This window comes from Silurus meridionalis, chromosome 9 (assembly GCF_014805685.1).
Source record: "Silurus meridionalis isolate SWU-2019-XX chromosome 9, ASM1480568v1, whole genome shotgun sequence".
Lineage (NCBI taxonomy): Eukaryota > Metazoa > Chordata > Actinopteri > Siluriformes > Siluridae > Silurus > Silurus meridionalis.
The window spans coordinates 15,511,703-15,535,722 of NC_060892.1; the positions used below are offsets into that span (position 1 = coordinate 15,511,703).

General features: G+C 38.1%; 1 protein-coding gene across 10 annotated transcripts in view; it reads right to left on the bottom strand.

Annotated features, from left to right (window-relative positions):
• The window catches only part of LOC124390753 (plectin), a 169,949-nt gene extending 147,992 nt beyond the window's left edge, over positions 1-21,957 (bottom strand). For 8 of the 10 annotated variants that reach the window (XM_046856732.1, XM_046856735.1, XM_046856743.1 and 5 more), the window contains exons 1-3: positions 21,747-21,957; positions 21,347-21,414; positions 19,233-19,310 (exon numbers count right to left, since the gene is read on the bottom strand). The gene's annotated coding sequence lies outside the window, so the exon portion shown is untranslated. The remainder of the gene's footprint in view (positions 1-19,232; positions 19,311-21,346; positions 21,415-21,746) is intronic. The other 2 variants (XM_046856736.1, XM_046856738.1) reach the window with 2 other exon arrangements.
• Positions 21,958-24,020: the final 2,063 nt, after the last annotated feature.

Below are 24,020 nucleotides of genomic sequence, written 5' to 3' on the forward strand. Positions count from 1 at the left end.
GTCCGACTCAGGCGCCAGCAAGGTGGAGGTGGAGTACTGGTTTGGGCTGGTATCATCAAAGATGAGCTTGTGGGGCCTTTTCGGGTTGAGGATGGAGTCAAGCTGAACTCCCAGTCCTACTGCCAGTTTCTGGAAGACACCTTCTTCAAGCAGTGGTACAGGAAGAAGTCTGCATCCTTCAAGAAAAACATGATTTTCATGCAGGACAATGCTCCATCACACACGTCCAAGTACTCCACAGCGTGGCTGGCAAGAAAGGGTATAAAAGAAGAAAATCTAATGATATGGCCTCCTTGTTCACCTGATCTGAACCCCATTGAGAACCTGTGGTCCATCATCAAATGTGCGATTTACAAGGAGGAAAACAGTACACCTCTCTGAACAGTGTCTGGGAGGCTGTGGTTGCTGCTGCACGCAATGTTGATGGTGAACAGATCAAAACACTGACAGAATCCATGGATGGCAGGCTTTTGAGTGTCCTTGCAAAGAAAGGTGGCTATATTGGTCACTGATTTGTTTTTGTTTGGTTTTGAATGTCAGAAATGTATATTTGTGAATGTTGAGATGTTATATTGGTTTCACTGGTAAAAATAAATAATTGAAATGGGTATGAATTTGTTTTTTGTTAAGTTGCCTAATAATTATGCACAGTAATAGTCACCTGCACACACAGATATCCCCCTAAAATAGCTAAAACTAAAAACTACTTCCAAAAATATTCAGCTTTGATATTAATGAGTTTTTTGTGTTCATTGAGAACATGGTTGTTGTTCAAATTAAATCCTCAAATAAAATTAATCCTCAAAAATACAACTTGCCTAATAATTCTGCACTCCCTGTACATAGATAGTCTATGTATATATATATATATATATATATATATATATATATTGCTCATAGATCACTCGTCACCTTGCACCACATAAATAAACCCTCATGTAGCACACAGCTACTTGCTCGCTCAGACCAGCGACACACAAAAGGAAGGAGGATTCTTTTACTAAAATGGCTCCCTGAGATCTTTCGCCTCCGGTGCTGGGCAGAAAAAAAAATTAAAAAGTCGTAATAACATTTGTGAAAATAATTAGAATACAAATGCAATCTGGATGCAGCCACTTCCCCCGTCAACCATTTTTCTTTCCCTCTCAGAACTTATTCAACCTTCAGAATCTATTTTTTTTCCCCTAGATGTGGGAGCACTTTCATGCCTTTCCAGACTGGTCATTTAACATAAGAGAAAGAGAGAGAAAGAGAGAAGGTATATTGTAGGCTGTGGATGGCATTTTATTTGTATCAGTTCATTTGACGCAAATTATGTACTGACTCAAATGCCAGGTCTATAAAAAATAAATAAATAAACAGACAAACAAATAAATAAATAAAAAAGAAACGGACATCTCATTTACACGCCGGTGCTAAACAAAATGGAAACGTCGTGTACGCTTTGCGGTACATAGGCCGCTCGAGAAGCGAGAGTGATTTGGTTTCAAGCAAATCACATCAATGTTTAAAAAAAAAAAAAAAGAAAAAGAAAAAAAAAGCCAATTTTGTATTTGTGGCAAACTGAAAACACTGTTACAGCTTTAATTTAATGATACATCAATATTTGATTATGGTTGTCGAACACTACCAGTACAGATCCATAAATAATTGAAGAGCATGGCAGCATGGAATAATACTGACAGTAATTTATAGAGTAAGCATGAGCGCTATTTCCTGTGCTGCTCAAAACACCTCAGGCAAATTTAAGCGCTATATATATATATATATATATATATATATATATATATATATATATATATATATATAGACGCAGCAGATATCTGCGACATGTATATTTCAGGTAGAAATGTGATTGCTGTATGGAGAGGAGTCTGTGCACTTAGCCACATACTGGTTCATTGCAGCACAGTGCAGTAATTTCTTTGATCATTTTTAATGGTGCTGTTCGTTTCATGTGGGTGTGCTGCTTGTGCACATGCGCGTGCGCACGCACGCACACACACACACACACACACACACACATGCACGAACCACCCTGCAGGTGTCATTTCACTCCTCCAGCTCTGGGATTAGTATGCGGCAGGCAATAAAGAGCTGGGTCATTACACTGCGCCGCACGCATCCATAATATCAACACACCAGCGTCATTACCTTTTCAAAAGGACACTACTGGCTCACTGTCTGCTCAAAGAAACGCTATGTGGAAGAGAAACGGAGAACAAGACGAGAGGGAAGATCACGGAGTGAAATGTACATCCTGGATGTACATCCTGGATGTAATGTAGAGAGTCTGAGTTAAAAAAATAAAAAAATTAAATGAAATCCGCACGAATGCTAATATTATGTAAATCTGCATGTGACATTTACTTACACTGCAAGGGCAAAAGATTGTGGACACCTGACCATAAGATTAGTATGTGCTTTCTGAACATCCTATTACACATTAAGTCCCCATTTGCAGTTATACGGACCTTCACTCTTCTGGGAAGATGTTTCACTAGATGTTGGAGGCCTGGGGTGCAGTCAGCATTCCAATTCATCCCAGTGTTGTTTAGGGTTGAGGTCAGAACTCTGTAGCAGTTCACTCAAGATCTTCCACTTCAACCCATGTAAAACCATATGTTCATGCAGCTGGCTTTGTGTACAGGGGGTATTGTCATGCCGGAACACATTTGGGTCTTCTAGTTCAAGTGAAGGGAAAATGTGATGCTTCCAACATCCAAAGACACCATGTACAATTGTGTACCTCCACCTTTGTGGTAGCGGTTAAATGAAGAGCGACATATGGAAGGAAATAGGCGGTGTTCACAAACGCTTGCTCATGTGGTCTACCTGTGGAACAATTTTTAATAAATGCCACCTTGAAGTAAATGAGAAATTGATCTGTATAGCGTATATAGTCATTGTGTATATAATATAAGCATTGTGTATATAATATAAATAAGATCAATTTATATTTAGCTTTATTTAAAATTCGATTATTATTTATTAAATTTATTTACATGTTGGATATAAGCATTATAATAAGCATTTCACTACATGCTCCTCTGTATGAATGTGTATGTGAGAAATAAAATTTGATTTGAAATTAAACCAATTAATAAGCATAATTACTACACACTAATTACCATGTGCTTCATCAGAAACTTTTTTAAACCTACCCGTTCCTCCTCACGCCAGGAAACTTTACTCCTTTGTGAATTCACTGACCTACAGTAGCTACAGTCGCTGTTCAGCAACGCCAATTAGTTACTGTGCGGTACACTGGAGCTTGTTTGTTCTAACTCTCTAACCTCAGCATTGTGATTCATATTTCAATTCTTGATCTTTATTTTTATATTCTTCGTGCTTTACTCCACACCCATAATTACTTCACTGCATTAAATCTGGCCCACAGGGTTCCAAGGCATCTATAAAACCACCACCACAATGAACTGATCAGATATGAATTAGACTTTTTTCCCTTAGCAGTAACAAGCAGGTTTGTTCACCATCTCGCTTTCAATCATTTCCCAATAAAGATGAACAGTTGCCAGAGCGTTCGGGAAAGACGAGAGGAAACAGGTGGTGAGAAAGACTGCATGGATCACCAGGTCCTTATTAGGAACACCTGTAAGACCTGCGCATGCATGCAATTATCCACTCAGTCAGTCATGCAGATGCGGGTCGAGAGCTTTAATTAGCGTTCATATTAGAAGGGAGAGGAAATGTGACATCAGTGATGGTGACTGTGGCATGGTTGCTGGTGCCAGTTTGAGTATTTCACATTTTAGCATTGAGCAGGTTGGAACACCTTGCTGCTGTGAGAGGTTAGAGACGAATGGCCAGCTCAAGCTGACAGAAAAACTACAGGAAATCAAATCATTTGACGACTATATTAAGCAGAAATGCTTGATCTTGGAGCAGAAGAGCTACAACAGCGAGACCACTCCTGTAAACCAAAACCTAGAATCTGAGGCTACAGGAGGAAAAAGGATAGTTGAGATTTAAAAAGGAAATTTGAAATTGTCCATGGGCTGTCAAGAAAAAAAGACTTGTAGCTTTGAAAACCTTATCCAAATAATCTCCTGTACTCAACTGCCTGATAAACATCTGTAAAAACAATTAAAATTGTTAGTTTTATTAACTAGACTGGAGGTTTCAGAAAATGTCACTTTGTGAGAGCAGGCCTCTAAATAATGTCCTTAAATAACCCTGAATATTATAATATGAATGTCTGTATATAATGTATGAATTCCTGTCTATGGTGCATGCCCTGAAACACCCGTAAATACCGAATTGTTCTATCTATTGTGTTTTGGGATTAAATGTTTCAAATTTTGGTGCAATACTTCGCAACATCCTGCCAACAATTCTCACAGCAAAGACACTTCCCAGCATCAGCATCATCCACATAAGACGAGATCTTACATCATGCAGCACATTTCATTACTCCAATTAGCCTGCAGAGGGCAGAAAATAACATGCAAATGCCCATGGCTGGTGAGCAAAGTGATTTTTTTTGTTTTGTTTTTTTGTGCGCCTGCTTAACAGATGCGCAGGGAAATCTCGTTCTAATAACCTGTTTTAAAGTGCAGCAGGAGTGATTGCAGGCCAGAAGTGTGCGTCCACATGGACAACAGCTGGTGCTGAAAAACCACGATGCTGAACGCTTAGCTAGAACCAAAAAGTTAGCTAAGTAGATTAAGTAGATGGTCAGAGGTTATAAAAACATAATCTGATATAGCTGACTGGCTTCATCATCAGGCCAGGCCCATGTCCAGGAGTTTCTACATCAATGGACCGTCTTTACTAAACTTGAGTGGGCCTTCATCAAAAGAAAAAAAAATATATGGTAGTTTGGCGTTGAAAAAGCAACCATGCCAATACGGGAGAAGAAAAAAATGTTTACACTTCTCATTTACTTTAAGACATAATTACAGAAAATATGAAACAGTTTCAATAAGACAGGATATGTTAAGGGTATTCCAGAAGTAGACTACATGACCAAAAGTTTGTGGACACCTGACCATCACACCGATATATGATTCTTACCCAAACTCAAACAAAGTTGGACTCATACAATTGTACCAAATATCGTTATACGCTGTAGCGTTACAATTTTCCCTCAGTGAACTAAGGAGCCCAAACCTTTTCCAGCATGACAGTGTCCCTTTGCACTGCGTGAGTTCTAGGAACACATAAAAGGTGTAAAGGTTGGAGTGAAAGAACTCAAGTGTCCAGAACAGATCCCTGACCTCAACACCACTGAGCACCTTTGGAACGAACTGGAACACCCCTAAACTAACATAAAATAGGGACCAACTCTATCTTAATGCCCACTGTTTTAGTATTCATAATGATGTAACAGTCAGTCATTTGCATACTTTAGGTCAGAATGTGTAGCTCTTTGCATTTCGATCATCAGACTACTGCTGGTCCTGGGTTAAGTTAAGTATGTTGTAGCTCTACAGCTGAAATAAAGAACTCATGGTTGAATAATGCACACTCATGGCTGGCAGGCCTAATGATTCCCTGAGCACCCGGGCAAAAAAGATCCCTCCAGTCTGATAAAAAGGCTCGCTTTCTGCAGCAAACGTGCTCATTTTCCAGACCTCATCTTGGGCCTCCAGTTCACTTTAATTGGCCTTTTCTACAGCATTGGACCTTAATTACTTTGTTCCTGGATTAAAGGCCTCAGACTGTTCAGACAAGGCTAGGGTCCTAACCTTTACCAGACTGCTCTCTTTTTTTTTCCCCTCTCACTTTCTTACACACACACACACACACAGTGCGTATTAAAGGAGGGGGAATGCAGCCTCAGGTCCAGCACGCGTTCCATACAGTGGACCACTAACCTTTCCTTTGAGGCTGTCGACTCAAAAGGTCACTAAAAGATACACAGCTGATGCAGTCATGAGACATCTGGAATATTGTCGATTTCTGTGCCTATTTCCCTCTGTGCCAACAACAATAATAACGTTGAAGTATAAAGCGACCCATTTGCGAGGCTCTGCTGTTTCTCATTAGGAATGTGGACTTTTAACTGAAGCCTCTCAGGAGCAGAATTCGAAGAATTAGAAGTGCAGGGAGAACAAAAGTCGATCGCTGTTGTACAATGACTGCTTACAAGAGAAAACCTTGACGAGGTCTATTTACTTCTGTTATAATCCAACAGGAAAGAATTCCGATCAGCACCACGCGTGGTATAGGAGGGGCGCAAACAAAAGAAAATCTAATTTCTTTGTTTCATTTTCGTTGTCCCTTTAAGCTTAAATTATTGAAATGTTGAATGTAAATATCTTTGCAAACAAAACAGCCCTTAAAGTGGACAACTCCCTGATCGGTGCCTAAAATACTGACTATTAACAAGATAGCAAAGCGGAGTCTTAATTGTGTTTTATTTTTATGTATTTAAAACATTTTTTCAATGTCTTATTTGGATTCTAGCATACAGACATGTTGGGAAATAAGTAAATAGGAGAACACAATGTTTTATAGTAAAATGATCAACATGTAGTGGTTGATGCATTTCCAATAAGGATGTTTCTTCCTCCTCTTATACCTCAGCAATTTAGCAGCCATAAAATTATTCCCGATTTAACATCTCTTAATGTGTGAAAAAAACAAACAAACAAAAAAAACACGCAACCTGAGAGAAAAAATGGAGAATTCTTCTTGTGTCTGTACAAAACCTTTACAATGCTAATTGGGACATTTATTTGCAGTTAGTGATTGGATGTCAACCTCCTATCGTAAATTCCAGCTAATATATGGTCTTACTATAGAAATGACAATAATGGATAGAAATGAATGCCAATTATTTGTAGGTGTAAAAACTTTCTTATGTTAATCAGGATGTTTAAGTGTGTATTTGAAATTCTTCTGCATTTAATACACTGCTAAAATAATGGATAAATCCAACATATTGTGATCCAGTCCAGTGCCCCTCTTGCAAGCAGTGTATCAGAAATATTTATGTTGTGTGGTATGCAGCTTCCCCGGTGTGGCCAGCAATGACTGATAGGCTAATCAATGTGGAGTCTAATCAGTCAGCTTAACTCTAATACCCTCGACAGGTTCACATCATTATCATGTCAGGCAGCACACACTTTCAGGTGACAAGGAAAAAGGCTCGAAGATTAAAGTCAATCTAAGTGAAGGGGTCTCCACAGGTTCTAAAGCTGTGGGCCAACAAAAAGGAGATGCTTTATCTGATACACAGCCTGAACCAGAGCTGCAGAAACGACACACGTGCGTTCTACACTGCAGCTGGATTTGCTTGAAAGAGTCATGTTTTTTATGTTCCCCATTCCCAAAACCACTGCCACAGTTTATGCCACTCCTCCATTAGTGAGTCTTTGGTTCGAGTCAGGAATACATGGGGCTGTGGTGGGGGGTCTTATAAATCATCTATAAACGCCTTCGCACAAATTGTTTACAGGTAGTAAATGATGCATAAAACAGGAACCAGATTTGTGTTTCAGTTTAAAAAGGCTGGTTTAAGTTAGAAAGCTGCTGTAAGATGGCTGGTGACTCCTGCTTTTACAGCTTAAATGTCGTTATTTCTATTTCGGAAAAAAGCCGCACTATAAGCAAGTAAACATGAGCCCGTTCTTTTAGTTCCTCCTCCTGTCAGGGTCTCATTGTTTCTCTGTTTACTGTTACATTTAATGCTGCAGAACATCACAAAACAAGTTCCTGTTCTCTTGTTACAGCAGCAGGTGCCTGACCAGTCTTCTGAAGACAATATTACTGAGAAACAGCAAAAAAACATAAACTTGTCCATCTTAGTTTTTATCTCTGATTCTTACAAAGCACTAATACTGAAAACTCCCTGAAAAAGAAACTTTTCTCATATAGAAAAATTAAAATATCTAAATATCATTGAGGATTTTTATATAAGATTTGATATAACAGCTTAGTCCCAGTACTTTTGTCCGTTTATTTTATATCATCAAAATTTCAACCAGCATGACTCTGACATTACCAACATAATCTCATGGTCCTGTGGTAATGCTATTATGACTCCTTGGTTGGGGAAACCCTAGTTATTAAAACAGCAAGTGGGGATTAAATGTGGAATGAGATTTTCAAAATGCACATACATCTTATAGTAAGGTGTCCACAAACTTTAGCCCATATAGTGTAAAAGTTTTAAAGTTAAAAATGATTTAAAATGCATTAATTTAAAGCATTTTATTGCAACATCATAAGTAAAAACTGATGGAAGTTGATTTAAGTACCTACAATTCAGGTCAGAAGTGAATTAGACATGAATTTAAAAAAGATTGTGTTTAAATTCAAATTGTTATTGTTAGAAACTCGTTGCAATTTCGATGCCGAACGCTACAAAGTGGAAAACCTTCCGTAGGTACAGATAAAATTTCATATTTCAATTTTCATACTTGAATTATGAAGCAGCTTTCTTTAAAATAATTTTAAAAAGCAAACCAAAAAAAAAAAAAAAACCTGGCCATAAAACTAACCAACAAGGTAAAGTTTAAAAAATCAAACACAAGTTTTCAACAAGCAAAAATTAAATCTGCATTATATCAAGTGGTAGACAAAGTACTGCATTTCATTCCTGTACTTGTGTAAAGGAAAAAAATCCCTGCTTCTTTATTACAACAGTAGCAGTAAAGGTCTCGTTTCACATTTGTAGTTGAGCAAAAGTACAAAAGAAAAAGTTTCGATCTAGGAGATTTATATTTGATCTACGGATGCAACCTCATATCCCTTTCTCCAGCACATCATACCTTCTTAAGCAGAGTTTTTTCTATTGTTACAGACACACAAAATCTCACCAGAACTGAGGTTACACTTATGATCTTGCGACAGGATCTAATTTTTTTCTCAGACAATTCGTCTTCACTTCATTTTTGTATTTTTATTTAATCTAGTGTAGTAAAAGGTATATACAGTGGAACCTCCATATTTGCGACCTTGACACTCGTGACCTCGACTTTTCCTTTGGAATCGGACTAACAGTAACTCGTGAAAAATCTGATAGTTCACGAAAAGCCTCGGGTAACATTTCAAAACGGAGTTTGTACTAATAAATGACATAAAAATGTTGGACAAACTTTTTTATTATTGTATTATTCATTTAAAGTAGTAAATAAAACATTTATAGTATATATATATAGTAAATAAAACAATTCCCCTTTAAAAAGGAACCATCAAAGGGAGAGTCAAAACGTCACAAATGTTTGGTTACTCACGAGGGGTCATAGAACGTGACCCCCGCGAGTATCGAGGTTGCACTGTATTCTAATAAAGTACATATGCTTGAAAAGATTAACACCAAATAGCACCACTGGTGACATCAGGGGTGACTGAGACAAATAATTACAGTTTCAGATACAAAAAGCTGAAGCGGTATAGAAATGCAAAAAGCAGTATAGAAATGTAAAAAAAAAAATACATTATGTGCTAAAATGTATGCAGGTACTTAACTAGCGAGCTGATTGTTCAGGATTTATCTCACACACATGCACAATCCTAAATGCACGGCTGCTGTGGGATGTTGACAAAGCATGTTCCATAACGCTAAAGACAGTCTAGCGCCAATTAAAACATTAAAAAATAAAGCCATGCAATATTTGACCCAACAAGCAAATAGGATGAGCTCGACATTAGCCAAGTCCTCCATCATGGAATTGGTTCTGCAGTGCTTCAAAAGTGCCAAATATGCAAAAATATGTGTCTGCATGGCAAAAGTGCAGGCCTGTATTAAGAGGACTGATCTGGTTTTGTAATTAGTGTTGTCTGTATAAGGTCAAGCTTATTCAATTCGCGTGGAGATTAAATCACTGCAAGGTCTTTAGAGTCAGCGGCAGAAAAGAGAGGGAACAAAGCAAGGAGATGTGGAGTGAGGAGGGAGGGAAAGCGACTGAGCGAGCGACTGAGTGAGAGACAAAAGAAAGAGATTCATGAACTCTGGCCTTGTTTTAACAATCCAGAACAAAAACAGTCATTTAAGGATTTTTATTTTTTTCCCCGTCAAAGAGTCTAAGTTCGCAATTTACCATTTCTCAATGGCTGTCAGCTTACTTTATAATGGAGACTTCACGCCAAATTCTCGTGGATACTAGTCTCTCCAAACACAGTGTTTTGATAACTAAATTGCCACTCTCATTATACTGAAAGGAGCCAAAGGTCTGCATACCAAGAGTGTGAAATTAGAATTTTTGCAGTATCAGAAGTACAGTACATCATTACAAAAAGAACATTGGCAATTACCTTACAACCATGCTCATAATGAACTACAGTCTGGAAATGACTAAATTCTGGGGATTTTTTCTCTCTGTTGAATAGCTGACAATGATTAAATGTTGTGTGTTAAAGCCACTTATGATGAGGCTCTGAGAGCATATTTGAGATTAGCCTTCGATTATTTCCAGACTAACGGCAAATGCAATTAAGAAAGGTAAATCGAGAAATGCAACTTAGGTTAATAATAAAAATCAGAAAAGTTTTCACTACGTTGGCTAAGAGATCACCTCATACTAGACCTTCTCCTAAACATGTTTTGCTAAAAAAAAAAAAAATAAAAAAAAAATAAAACACTTTTCTTTTACTTGCAGGGGGAAAAAAAACATTTCATCAAGTTCTATATCAGGGGTGCACACACTTTTTCAGCATGCGAGCTGCTTATAAAATAACGAAGTCAAAATTATCTACCTACTATAAAAATGCATAAATAAATATTAATCTTTTTAATGTCATGCGATCTACCCACAGTACCTTTACGATCGACCGCAAGATCGCGATCGACATATAGGGCAGCCCTGGTCTATATACACTACATAGGCTAAAGTGTATGGAAACCTGACCTTAAGATTCTAAATGCTTTCTGAACTTCCCTTTCCACATTCAGTTTCCATTTGATGTTATATGAACCGCCATTGTTCTGGGAAGATCTTCCACTAGATTTTGAAGTGTGGTTGTAAACGTTTGTGTTTACTGAGTCACAAGGGTGTTAGTAAAAGCAGGTACTGATATACCCAAGTTGAGGAAGCCTCGGCTGCAGTCAGTGTTCCAATTCATCTCAAAAGTGTTTTGGTCTAGCAGGCCACTCGAGATATTCCACTCCAACCCATTTGAACCATATCTTCATGTAACTGGCTTTGAGCTCAGGTGCACCGTCATGCTGAAACAGGTTTTGGTTTCCTAATCAAAGCAAACAGAAAATTCTATGCAACCATATCCAAATACATCCTATACACTTGCCTTTATGGTAATAGTTTGGTGAGAAAGCACATACTGTATGGCTGGAAAAGTCAGAGTTTATCGTTCATTTATTATTCTTCAGTTAATCAGAAAAAAATTATAATTATATGCGGTCCCAATTATTTTGTCATAATGTCCAGCTCTAATGCTTATATGATTATCAGGTAGTGTTTGTGTAACCCAATAAGTAATCATTTGCTACATCTGCCAGTCATAATCTGATTTAACAAATAAAAAACTAAAAGCCTGATCATGCACTCTAGCACAGAACGTATACATTAAAAAAGCCCTTTTGTCAAGCTGCCCATAATCATCACACGGCGCTGCACTGTCAACAGTTTCCTCTGCTAATCGACATGTCAATCAATGGTGGTGGCGAGGGTGGCTTTTAGAGAGGCCCCGGGGTGGCAGTTTAGAGCACGCTCAGTTTAACATGCCACTAGCGGAGTAGGAGTAAACAGAGAGTGATATAGACTGGAGTATTGACTCGGTGATAAATGCCATTGATCAGTTGGCTCCGGCACTTTCAGCAGCCTCACAGAGCTGCCTTAAATGCACACACACCCACACACACACACACACACACACACACACACACACACACACACACACACACACACACACACACACTGCAGCTCACACACCTTCCTCTAGGAGGAGACAGACAGGTAAACAGCGAGTAAATCTAAATCGCTTCTATCACAGCATCAGCTAATAAGGTTAATCTCGTCTACATGAAATGAATTCTCACGTTCTGGGATTAGTTTTTATCAATAACAACAGCTAGGAATGATCAACAATGGAATAAATCCCCAACCTAAAATAGCCTAACTGTAATCTACCATTGATCTATGATAAAACCACTACTATTAACAATAATTCTGACACTCTAAGGTCAGTTGATTCTTCTTCTAACTTGGTCAGTGTTATTGTTTTCAACAAAACATATTTCAATTGATGCCTCTTCAAACTGTACTGTACTTTTTTACTGTAAGATTGTTTTTTTTTTACCACAGTAGTCTAATGCATCTCCGCTGATCACCTGACTGTGCATTACCATGCAACTTATCTGATTAAACTCCAAATCTCTGCTGTGTGTGACACCTATCAAATGCAATTCTGCAAAACAAGTGTATTTATTATTTTGAGAGATCAGCTTTAAGCAGTGCGTTTTCACTCAAGTGTAGCATCCAAAAAGCACTAAAGCTGTTTATCCCACAATGTGTTTGAACTCTCAGAACTGCTTGGTTTGATTGGTCGGACAGTAGCTTCAGCTGTAACAGGAGCGATAGGTTTATAATGACAAAGTCAATATTTCAATAATAACAGCTTACACACTGGGACAAACATTTCTTGTTAAGAGACACTTTTGTGGACAGAAACTTAGTAGTCAGCATTTTGGAACTTACAGTGCTGTGCTTTACTGAGAAACTACAGAGAGAGAGAGAGAAAGAGAGCGGGAGAGAGAGAGAGAGAGAGAGAGAGAGAGAGAGAGAGAGAGAGAGAGAGAGAGAGAGAGAGAGTGAGTAAGTGAGAAAGAGAAAGAGAGAGAGAAAGAGAGAGAGAGAGAGAGTGAGTAAGTGAGAAAGAGAGAGAGAGAGAGAGAGAGAGAGAGAGAGAGAGGAAGTGAGAAAGAGAAAGAGAGAGAGAGAAAGAGAAAGAGAGAGAGAGAGAGAGAGAGAGAGAGAGAGAGAGAGAAAGGCAACAGACCAAAAGAAAGTAAGATAACACTAAATCATTAAAATGTGTGATGTGGTAACATGTTATTCATTCTTTAATTAGTGAATGAATGATTATTAATGAATTATTAATCAAATAATTAATTAATTAATGACTTGACTTGAGATCTGAATAATTTGCCTCGGTGCTTCGTTTAGTCCATTTAAATAAACACAGAGCACTGTGTTCCCACGGACCATTATTACTGACGCACGACCCGCTAAACTCTGGAGTGCTCTGGACAGGTATCAAGAGAACCACATTGCGATACTGTACGAGATTTAACAAATAAATACATGAGTGAGAATAATTATGCATTTGATTTGTTGCATTAAACAAATACATAATTTATTAAAATAGTTTCCCATAACTTACTCTATGCTGCCACTGCGGAAGGACTTTTTAAACGTATTTGTATTTTGATGTAATATGCCTATTAAATGCACTAAATGGGTTTAATTTTCAGCAATAAAAATTTAAATTTTTCTTAAAAAAAAAAAAAAAAAAAAATACTTGTTCTTTTTAAGAGACCCATCTTATTTTCTCTCTTTTTCAGTATTGCTATTTAATAAATAAAAAGTACTTCTTTTATAATTGTTAGAATACTCGATTACTAAAATCACCGATAGCAGCAGCCCTAATAGTGAATAAGACCTGGTTAAAGCAATGGGACAATCTTTCTGCTTATTGCAGTGGTTTTACAGATTGAGTTACGAATGCTGCAGTACTCATTTAACCTTTAAATCCACACTCGCTGATTTGAAGCTTCTCAGTCCATCATTAGGATGTTGAATAAATTCCTCGCAAAAGGCACATACTTTAAATAAAAGAATTCACAGAGATAAACAGCTCAACAAATCATTGATACAGAGACACACATGTTTAGGTTTGTTTTTCACCCACTTTATAAACTCTACCTTAAAAAAACGAATCAGCAAGACAAACGACTGATGGAGCAAACTTCATTCTAACAACAAAAAATGCAACAGCTCCAACAGAGACATGTATAAAAACCCAGTATCACCTGTATTCCCCCCATCACCCCCCACCCCCTGCTCCAGGCATCCACCCATTCTAATTCATATTGGATTTTTTTTTCCCTTTCACCTTTCTCAAAGCGTCAATTTCAGACAGTATAAAAAAGTAATATTCCAGCAATAAAGCTTGATTTACACCTCGCACCAATCTCCCCTTCTTCCTTTTTTTTTATTTGATCATTTAGTGCGGATCGTATAACTGTATATAAGGCACAAATGAAATCAGGTCCCGTGCACATTAAGGGCCGTGTCTAGCTGCAGCTCTAACAATGCCGTGGTCCTGCTGCCTGGGCTCTGCGGTGCACCAAGGGCAAAGTCCCGTTCATTTTCAGGCCCATTTCCTCCTATGATTAGGCGATCAATCAATCCCGAGGCTTCAATCTCATCAGGCAGACGGGATTATCTGCCCATCTCCCCCTCTCCGGCTCTCACTCCCTCTCGAGCTCACGTTCTCGTTTGCGCACAGCAGCGCATTAACATCAGATCAAGTATCACAGGACTCGTGCAGCCCGCAACGCCAAACAGACCACAGACAGACATCTCATCATCTTCTTTCTCTTCTAATACCCCCTCAGCTCCCCTGATACACAAACACACACTCGAATGTGAAGACGAGCCCCGAAGGCTGTGAGTCGACAAAGTCTGACAAAGAACGAATTCTTAAATAGAGCAGGAATTTGTTTTTAATTATTTCATATAAGGAGCATTCTTTTTGTTAGTATAAAATTTCCAGCATTATCTAGAGTTAGCAAATATGGAGAAAACGTTATAACATGGGCATTTACATGGGCTGAAAGAAAGGTACTGTTTTTACCACCATAAAGTGTATTATTTTGTGTCTTACAACACAGCAATTTACCAACAACTGAATTGTTTTACTTATTAAACAGAAGAATGACATGTTTCAGTTAATAAGGTAAAGATTTACAAAAAAAAGTGAAAAAAAAAAAAAAAAAAAAGCTGAGCTGGTGTAGCACTAGTAACTGCTTTAATAAAAGTGTATTAATTTCCCTATAAAAACATCCCATATGAACAATTAGCGTATTGTACTGTATTTGGACTGTAATAAATATAAACAGTCTATTGCAATGGCTTTGGACGGCAATATTCACAAACAGTTCTGTATTTAAAGACGGACGTTCGATGCCACCCAGATGAGAATGGGTTCTCTTAAGGTTTCTTTCTCATACCAGATCAGGTAGTTTTCCTTGGCATAATCGCCACTGCCTTGCTCATTAAAGATAAACTTATAGGCACTTATATCACAGAAATTAGTTTTATAACCTATTCACCTCTGTACATCTGTTTTGGGACAAAGTCCATGGGTAATGGCGCTATACAAATACAATTACATTGAAATGAATTATTATGCAGAAGAACAGAAATTCAGCAGTGTGGTGGTATATGTGCAGATTTACTCATTTTGTTTACTTATATTACTTTCATTTTTAGCCACAATATCTAGAAAACCGAAAGTCTGCAAATTGAGATTTATTCTCCCTTATGCTTTTAAAATACGCTCCACTTTTCTCTGAAGGCTTTGCTCTAGATTTTGGAACATTTGTCCATAGTGTTCCTTAACCTCGAAACTCCAGTGCCAAAACAAGACACCAAACATGTCTGGACTCTTTTTGGCGTAAGTGAAAAAGTGTGTAAATAATTGTTATTTATTTGATTTTTTTTTTTTTTTTACAGAAGTATGCCTTTAAAGCCAGTGCTTGTTGGGAGTGCTGCCCTGCACTCCATCACGTATCCCAAAACTATTACCACAATGCATCAGGGAGACCCTCTATTTATCAGTGGAGTCTATATAAACCTTTCTGAGTGTGTAAGAGTGTAAGAGAATATAGCCTATAAAGCGATAGACCACTCAGACCTAGATCCACTGAGGAAGGGGGGGGCGCAATGAGCCTGTGTCTACACAACTTTAATGGCAAGGAAGCGGCCACTTGTAAACAGCAGAACGCCATTAAGTGTGAGCGACAGCATATGTCTGTGGCAGGACACAGATGTCACAGAGGGGCAAGAGAAGGGCAGGTCAGGATTTCAGGGGACATCAGAAAAATATGGACAGCCGCAGACACCAGTGAAATTCGGTTTAGGAGAAATTACATCACTGGCATGATAGATAATGATATAAAATGTACAAATTGCATGGCTTGGCTATTGGTTTGTTTGTTGTTTTTTTATATTTCCCAAACCTTCACCTCCAAACAAAACTTTCCAACAGGTATGTAGCCATCTTTGAACTGAAAACCTTTAATGGCCACGTGACTCACGGTGATGTCTGTGAACTATCGGACCCCAGTGCATCAAACACATGAGCACGAGGCGTGATGGGAAAATGTTTTTTACTGGGCAGACTCATTAGCGTGCGCAATGCTATGCAATAGTAATGTGTAGTAAATGTAAAATACAAATACAAGTGGCTTCTGTGGCTTCCCGTAGCTGAGCCTAATGTCTTTAATCATCTTCTAATTATTACTATTTATAATTGTTTTTGGAAATCTTGGCATTGTAATATTATGTAGGGGCAATAAAGGGCTACAATAAATGATGTACTAGCTGATCCATGTGTGATCCGAGACATCCTGATGCACACGACTGTCCATACATACACTTGTGAACTGCAGTACATGCATATGAATATTTGATTTGACTCGGGTGCCAAATGTGCTGTCGATCAAAAAGGATATTCTAATGCTCAGGCAAAACGAAGTTACAATCTGAAACTCTGCCTGCATGCAGCAATCCTTAAGACAGAAAAAAGGACATTTATTATTAGTAGCTACAAGGCACGACAGATGAGCCCCCCGCCTTTTTTTTTTTTTTTAAACCACTAAAACTTTTATCTGCTTTCATCAAACCAGGAGCTGGAAGGTGCACATCAGATTCTGTCTTCTTAGTAAACCGGGCCTGAAACCGAGGCGCAAGCTCTCTCGCTCCGCCCAACTTTCATCATTCATCAGCGCGGGGGAAGGATATGAAAAATAGCACATCTTTAAACGACGAGAAGGAGAAGAATGTGTTAGTAATGCATTTACATAGGCAGAGACGGGGTGCAGGTTCGAAAATTCCTCCCCTGTCTTAGAACGCATATTTCACTCCACTCTTACTGATGAATGCTGGCTAAAAGGGAACATCGCCCAGTAATGTACAGATATTCAATAAAGGGCCACTTAATGGGCACAGTCAGGGGAAAGTAACGTAACCCAAAAAGCTTTTTGATGTAAAGACACTAATTCAGTTAACAACATTGATCAACCTGTCATGCTTTCAGTATGGTGCAATGGCTTTTAGCACCATGTGTGGGCATTAATGAAGTTATAAAGTCGTAGAAAAAAAAAAAAACAAGCTTTCATCCCCTGTCCTTGTCAGATCCAATCTTTTTTGAACTGGAAGGAACAATGTGCACGTACTATAATGGCATTTAATATAAACCCCCCTGAATCTGGCCACAAATATGAAGGAGGTGGTGTGCAGCACCGACCAGCCACCAGCCATTTTCACACACACTTTTACACAGGAATTAAATGACAATAAATGGAGAACGGGATTAAGACAAAACTCCAACAAGACTGCTGCAGTAATCTAAAGTCATTTTGCCGATTTTTGAGTCCTAGAGAGGACCAGAGATCTGTTTCCTGATTCTCTTTTAAAAAGGTGTGGCTGAACCCTGGTATCGGATTTGGAGCTATCAGCTCTCAATGCTGATTGCTGAATAATGCAAGAGATTCCACCTGGCATATTAGGTCCTGTTTCATGTTTGGTGAGTTTTTTCGTGGTCAGCAGAGGAGACAGACTTCCATAGATGGGTATTGTAATATTCTAGGTGGTTGCTATGGTGCTGGTAGGTGGTTTAAAGGCTGTTTTCTGGGCTAACCAGGCCAGTTCCAGTTGGATTCTAGGGTGTTGCTAAGTGCTACAATTCACTGCTGTGCTATAAGATTCCAGGTGGTTGCTATGATATTTCACCTGGTTACTGGAAAATTCCAGGTTGCTGCCAGGCTTTTCTAAATAGATCCTATGATAGCAAACCAGTTGGATGCTGGCGTGTTGCAAGAGTTCCCATGTATTACATAATGATTAACTTTCATGTCTGTGACTCCTGAGGTTTGGGCTACAGAACCTGATGACTAAAAATAAAAGCACCCCGAACCCCTTCTCTGTGGACAAATGACCCACTTTGGAGTGTTGCTACATGGCACAAGTAATTCTAATTCAAATTATAAAAAATCTATCAAAAGTTTTAAAAAACAAACAATGATTATTACAAAGAATGTGAGAATTTTCTGGAAATTGAAGTACAGGTAGTCGTCAACTTACGACCACGATTGGGACCGACAAATCGGTTGTAACACTGGTCGTAAGTAGAGTAGGCTATATGTACAGTACTGTAGAAGCTGGTACGCACTGTCGTACGCCGCGGCTAGCGATTGTGTTCGTAAAGTCGAATAGTCGTAAGTTGCAAGAAAGTGACTTTAAGAGTCAAGACCAGTGACGAACATATTCAAATATTTGTAATGTAAAATGTCTCCAATTTCGCTCATTTGTTACGATTAATGATGTCGTTCGCTTAGCATGGCTCTTCAGCTCACTACACAGCTACAGAAAACAGCTACAGACACGGAAACAGAAAGCAGGATTACTCAATTCACCATCAGTGTTTAAAGCCTGACTGTGTTGTACTTGTAACCAACTGCTGATCCCCACTATTCCCTTTGACTAATCACTCATTCAGATACAGGTTTTTTTTTTTATAAGTAATCAAAGAAAGCAAGTTTTCTTCAAGACTGCATCTCCTTTATGACTCCTCGCTATCACTGTTTCTTTCTGTCCGCATTCTTAATAACAATTTGATTATTTTGTATATACCTAAGAGTTTGTTTGTGGTGCTGTAAGAACTATATTATTAGCTACTATTTAATGTATAATAAATTTATAATAAATAATGTTTAATGTACTCGAAAAATCTCATTGGAGTTGCCAAAGAAGCAACTGAAGTGCAGCAAACTTGTCAGGAAGTAAATGCATCTTCATCGACCGCTTATCATTCCCATATGAATATCTAATCATTCAAAAAAATTCTTAATCATGAAATCCTAAAGAAACCATGAAATCATGAAATAACTAAACATACCCTGCACTAGTCGTCTGTTTCTTAGTCCAGAAACTGAAAAACTGTCCCTTCAGGATAGACAGATGATTTCAAAACAATTGCATGAAGTCTTTGTTTTTAATGTTGTAATTCACAATTACCTGCACTCGTAATGTCACAACCGCTGACTACATCTTTCACAGCAGCAGTCATTTATCAGGGGAGTGAGTGATGTTTTCCTAAAAAGAAAGAAAATATGACTATATAATTCTACAACAAAGCAAATCAGACAGAATCTGGTGCACAAACAAAAAGCGTAATAATAGATGCGGATATGCTAAATGACATTAAACAAATTAAGGACTGGCATTTTTCATATTACCTCATACATATATACATACATACATATATAGTATTTCACAAAAGTAAGTACACCCTAAGTGAACATGTCAAAACTGTGTCAATATTTCAAGAGAGCACCATTGTTATGTAGCACTGCAATAATTCTCCTGGGCATGGAATTCACCAGAGCTGCACAGGTTGTTGTTAGAATCCTCTTCCACTCCTCCATAATGACATCACGGAGCTGCTGGATGTTAGACACATGGCACTTCTCCACCTTCCGCTTGAGGATACCCCACAGGTGCTCAACAGGGTTCAGGTCTGGAGACAAACTTGGCCACTCCATCGGCTTCACCTTCAGCTTCCTCAGCTTGCCGGTGTGTTTAGGGTCGTTATTATGTTGGAAAACTGCTGTTCGTCACAGTTTCTGAAGAAAGGGCATCATTTTCTGCTTCAAAATCTCACAGTACATGTCGGAATCCATGTTTCCCACAATGAACCGCAGCTCCTCAGTACCAGCAGCACTCATGCAGCCCCAGACCATGATGCTACCACCACCACCATGCTTGACTGTAGGCAAGACACAATTTTCTTGGTACTCTTCACCAGAGCGTCGCCACACATGCTGGACACCGTATAAGCCAAACAAGTTTATCTCATCAGACCACATGACATGGTTCCAGTAATTCAGGGATTCATTCAGTAATTCAGGTTGTCATCAGCAAACTCTTTGCAGGCTTTCTTGTAAGCCAGCTTCAGAAGAGCCTTCCTTCCTTCCTTCATACACCTCTGTATTACCCAAATGTGGTCGAACTAATGTAAACTATTTAATTTATACTGTATGTAATGAATAGTTTGTTTTCTTTTAAGAGTCACAGCTGTGCCATTAAATAGATTTAATAGAGATTTAAGGGATATTCAGTGTTTGGGAATGTTTTTTACATAATATCTTCTTCTTCTTCTTTTGGCTTCTCCGGTTAGGGTTCGCCACAGCAAATCATCCGTCTCCATAATCCCCCCACCACCCCCCTGGTCCTCTACATCTGCCTCTTTCAAACCAACTTCCTGCATGTCTTCCTTCATCACATTCATAAACCTCCTCCTTGTTGGCTTCATCCTCAACATTTTCCTACAGATATACACCATGTCCCTCCTCCGCTCATGTTCAAACCATCTCAATCTCGCCTCCCTCACATATAGATGTATATATGTGTGTATATATTAATAAAAATATAATACAAAACTTTAATTATCAAATCTGATTGATCAGGAGGTGCTGATTAATTGTGTATAACAGCATGGCATGTACAGTCGTCATATCACATGTTTATTTTAATGCACTCATTGTATTAAGTTACTGTAAAATGTAACAGCTAATACATGGACTAGAAAGGCAATATTCTGTGAGGAGATGATTAACATTCAGGAAAGGACGTTCTGGTGTCAGCGTTTTACAACAAGAAATAAAGTTGTGACACAGGAAAGTTTTTTGGTCAGAAAATCTAACACGTTACAGTCGGCAGCTTTTTTTCTCTCTCTTATTAACATCAATAGAGAAAAAACTTTAGTCTTGATGCTTTAGTATCAGACTTGATGGAATAACATTCGGATTGCAAGGTTGAATTCGAATTAAAGGTGGCACAGTGCTGGTGAAAAAAATCTAATAATTAAGTTGCTTTAAATAAAGCTGAAAGCATTTTGCACAACAGCACAACTTTGAGTGTTTTCTTCTTTTCAGCTCCTTATTCCCAAATATCAAGGAAGTCATCATGTTCCATGAGTACACTGTTGTCAGTATAACAATTGACAAATTAATTAATAAATATACTCATGTTAAATGCTGGGGCTCATATAAAGATGCCAAAGAAATATTTAAGAATAAATTGTGTGTGCAGTATCACAATTTCAAATCATGGCAAGAAGTTTAACCTACCGTGATTTGAGTTGATGGTAGAAATGGGCAGCCTGTTTTTCATTCAACTTAAATACAACATCTGGATTCTATGAAGTGGAAAAATATTTACCAGTTAGTTACACGAGTGAAAAACAGATGTTTTAGGTCACTCAGGCACAGAATCATTGTTATCTGCAAGGTTTGATGTGTGCACCATCCTGTTGATAACAATAATGATTATAATAATAATAATAATAATAATAATAATAATAATAAACCGTTTTAACAACAGCGGGGGACTGTGTTTTAAGTAAAAAAGACACTGTATTTAAGTAGTGAAGCTGTTTAAAATATCTTATATTTTGTTAGTTAGCCAGGACGCTGGCTAAAATCCTAAACAAACACACACACTTGCTAGCTACACACTTAGCTAATCTACCTGTTACCCAGTGCATCATTGAACCAAGGCTAAATTTAAACTGCCTCCTTATATCGTCCAACTTCCTTCTCCATCATTTCTCGGGGTGTCTAACTTCCTTCCAGTCGACATTTCATTCCAACAAGAAAATTTCATTTCACTCCAGTCTTTATTTTTCAATCAGTTCTCACAAATCTGAACTACCCGCCCCGCAATCTGTGTCTGCCGCCGCTCGCCGGCCCCACACTCTGACAGACAGCGATAACAGCCAATAGGATTGTAAAGCTGTTGGGCGAGGACCAACCAGAAAACAGAACAGAAACGAGTAGGCGGTGCTTCGCGAGGGACGCGCGAGAGAGAGTGTGAGAGGATTGCCATGGTGACGGTGCAAGCGCCGCGAGCAGAGGAGCAGATGAAAATGGCGTTTGAACAGCAGGCAGTGAAGTGAGCGGGGGTCAAAACCACAACCCACTACACCACTGTCTCCATTAAAAACTACCATTTTATCAATTAAAAAATATTGTGCAACATGAAAATATAACGTTATATCATATTATAATGATATTATAAATGATAAAACAAGCTCACAGTCTAAAGGTTGATATGTTATTCTTAGTCTCTGACGATGAGCATAATTAAAAAGTTTGTCGAGGCTTTTTGCAATGCACTTCTGCATAATAAAGTCTGATCAATTGTATGAAAAAGAATTAGAATATGATAAAAAAAACAACAACTTTGTATTGAGGTAGTTTGTATGAGGACAGCTAGATATTAAAATTGGTTTATAAACTACACAACATTTCCCCGATTTACTAACATTCAAGTTGTGACCTTTCACAGAAGCAAACAAACCTCTCTTCGTGTCTGTTCACTCCATGCCAGTCCCTGTGTGCCAGGGGACTTATGGACGTATAGACCTATGAACAAAATGGACTTTTGAACATGCCCCCCGAATTGGAACCTGTGTTTTCTTGGGGGAAGAGATGCTAGTTTATTATCGAATGACTAAACTTTATAAAATTATATATTTTTTGATACATTTTATAAACAGTTAAAAACAGTTGTACTTTTGCTTATTTTGCTGTTCTACTTTCACTTGAGTGAATAATTCAAAGCTGTACTTCACTTTTAACAAATATTTCATTAATACGGAAGTTGCACTTTTATTTAGGTAAAGATAGAGTTTTGGTATAAATAAAATTATGAATTTTTTTTCTAGATTAACATTGTGATTAGAAATTTGTAGAGAATGGGTACATGAACTACAAAAGTTGCTGCAGTTTTTATTATTATTATTATTCATTTATTATTATTTTTTTTTAGTAAAGAATTCATGATTTATTTTAAGATGAATGCAAGTTTACCAGACAAACCCATTTTCTCTCTCCTGTTGTATGTAATTTCAGAAGTTGTAACAAGGTCATTGTTTTAATCAGCAGATCACGCTGTTCCAAGACTTGCTAAGATTTATCAGAGCAGTGAAAGTGCATGGCCATGCAGACCCAAATGACTCACAAGCAAACCACGACTTGGCAATGTCTTTGTTACAAACTCAGATTATTAAAAAGATATCCCATGGCAACTCATTATACCATGAGCTTGGGCTATTCCTCCTCAGGCCCTTTAATTAAATTGGAATTATTCGTAGTAAAATAAAAAAGAAATCAACTGTGATGTGACTGCTAGCTAGTCCGTCATTGTGCCAGCAGGCAGGTGCCTTATCTCAGTCATTTGTCCATCCACCCCCTCCATCACCACCACGCTTCACTTCCTTCTAGGCCTCTCTTTTCCATCTTTGTCCTCCAGTGCCTCCCTCTTTTCTGCTTTGTCTGGTTTAACAATTAAGCACCAACAGTAAGGTCAGTTCACATGCGGCTACATTTTGCTATGGTGGCTTGCGTAATTCACCGCCCTTGAAATCTTGAATTGATCCATTTATTAATATTATCCATTATCTTTTTCTTTCCATTCATTTTGTAGTGTTACAGCTTTGAACTGAAACTGAAACAGACGCTCCCCACCTTGTTCATAAGTTGTTATTGTGTTTGTTATTGACTACTCCTCCTAATCATGTAAGAGCTATAAATACTATCAAATAAACAATAAAATATACTAAAACAAATCGAAATAATCAAAAGACTGCATACAATATTTTGTATCAAATAATTAAAAAAAAAAAATGTATGAAAAAAAATCATTTAAAAAAATTAATTCGCCCAAGTCAAGTGCGCATCATGTAGTCGACGACTAGCTAGAGGAAGCTTTACTCCGTTTTGAATTTTTTCGACTCGGAAC